The following is a 2,395-nucleotide window of genomic DNA, read 5'->3' on the forward strand; positions in this document are numbered from 1 at the left end:
GGCGTGGTGGATGCGGCGTGGTGGATGCGGCGTGCTGGATGCGGCGTGGTGGATGCGGCGTGGTGGATGCGGCGTGGTGGATGCGGCGTGGTGGATGCGGCGTGGTGGATGCGGCGTGCTGGATGCGGCGTGGTGGATGCGTAAATCTTTTTTTTTCCGGTCCTCGGACCCGGCTGAAGTTAATGATTTCCCTCAACACCAACACGAATATATTTTCTAAAGCAATTAATCACAGCTGGTATAAGCCTCGTGCACACACAACCGGGGCTGCCTCTCTCTGTTAGCTCTACTAGCTCCAGTACTAATAAGGGGGCGTCCATAAATGACGTCACGCACCTAGAGGGGGTCAGACATTTGTGACGATGTGTGACGGGGGGGGGGGTGAGAAATGTGACGTCAAATCAAATGCGCAACTTTAAATAAATACTAGCATAAGTACCCGGCGTTGCCCGGGTGAAAAATATATTTCTTAATAACCTTACATATATACACAGATGGGCTGCTACCCCTGCCCCCCCCAGCCACGATCTCCTGGGCCGCTGTGCAGTAATATGTACGGCCTATAGTGTGGTGGGGTGTCGAGGCCTAGTACCGTGCAGAGCCTCCGGCCTCGCCTAAATTGCCCACCCGGCTGAGGCTGGGTACGGGTGCCGTTCCCCCCCCCCCCCCGCGCTACAATAATACTGTGTAATCGCTATAATTTTATTATCTACCGACCCTATAATAGAAATTGCACACATTGGGGTGGGAGGGGAGTGAAGAGGACGTGAAACTTTGATGAATTTACCTCAGAGTCGCGTGTTAATGCGTGCGCATATTTTTAACGGAAATTAAAAATGGCGTCCACCCCGCAGCGAATGCATCGCTACCCATTGCCAGGGGCAACCGCCGTCCAATGAAACTGCGTATGGTCCGGCGACACACAGACAAACAGACACACACACAGACAGACAGACACACAGACAGACAGACGGACAGACAGACAGATTTGCGATTATATATATAGATAGATAATATTTTCTAATTAAATTGACTTTTTGATAAATATTTTCTCTTACAACATCAGAGTGCAGCACCACATTAAATACGCACTACAATGACAACAGTTTGAAACGATTTGAAGCATGTTTTATTTTTGAGGGGGAGGGGGCAGAGCTTTGTGACGTCATATTTGAGGGGGGGGGGTCTGACTGTTTGTGACGCCGTGTGACGAGGGGGGGGGGTCAAAAATCGTCCAAAATCGCGTGACGTCATTTATGGACGGCCCCTAATAATCATCACATACCTGTCAACCCCTTATCAGTGCCCCTACCTTATTACAGACCAATTCAGACCTTATTGGTCACCCCGTGCCCTTATAAATCTAAACGTTCTACAAAGTCCTATCACAAGGGAGAAACACAAATGGACACAATGTTGTTGTTGGTGGTGGTGACACTGTGGTGGTGTTGGTGTTGTTGGTGGTGTTGGTGATACTGTGTTGTTGTTGGTGTTGTTGTTGGTGGTGGTGATACTGGGTGGTGGTCTTGTTGGTGATGGTGGTGACACTGTTGTTGTTGTTGGTGGTGGTCTTGTTGGTGGTGGTGACACTGTTGTTGTTGGTGGTGGTGACACTGTGTTGTTGTTGTTGGTGGTGGTGTTGGTGGTGTTGTTGTTGGTGGTGTTGGTGTTGTTGGTGGTGGTGTTGTTGTTGTTGGTGGTGTTGTTGGTGTTGTTGGTGTTGGTGGTGGTGTTGGTGGTGGTGCTGGTGGTGTTGTTGGTGGTGGTGTTGTTGGTGGTGTTGTTGGTGGTGGTGTTGTTGTTGGTGGTGTTGTTGGTGGTGTTGGTGTTGTTGGTGGTGTTGTTGGTGGTGGTGTTGTTGGTGGTGGTGTTGTTGGTGGTGGTGATACTGTGTTGGTGGTGGTGACACTGTTGTTGTTGGTGGTCTTGTTGGTGGTGGTGGTGACACTGTTGTTGTTGGTGGTGGTGACACTGTGTTGGTGGTGTTGTTGTTGGTGGTGTTGGTGTTGTTGGTGGTGTTGTTGGTGGTGGTGTTGGTGTTGTTGGTGGTGGTGTTGTTGGTGGTGGTGTTGTTGGTGTTGTTGGTGGTGGTGTTGTTGGTGGTGGTGTTGTTGGTGGTGTTGTTGGTGGTGTTGGTGTTGTTGGTGGTGGTGTTGTTGGTGGTGGTGTTGTTGGTGTTGTTGGTGGTGTTGGTGGTGGTGTTGTTGGTGGTGGTGTTGTTGGTGGTGGTGTTGTTGGTGGTGTTGGTGTTGTTGGTGGTGGTGTTGTTGGTGGTGGTGTTGTTGGTGGTGGTGTTGTTGGTGGTGGTGTTGTTGGTGTTGGTGGTGGTGTTGTTGGTGGTGTTGGTGTTGTTGGTGGTGGTGACACGTGTCGCGTCTCGCGCGCGCTTCCGGGG

Source organism: Lampetra fluviatilis, chromosome 10 (genome assembly GCF_964198595.1).
Source record: "Lampetra fluviatilis chromosome 10, kcLamFluv1.1, whole genome shotgun sequence".
In the NCBI taxonomy this organism is placed as follows: domain Eukaryota; kingdom Metazoa; phylum Chordata; class Hyperoartia; order Petromyzontiformes; family Petromyzontidae; genus Lampetra; species Lampetra fluviatilis.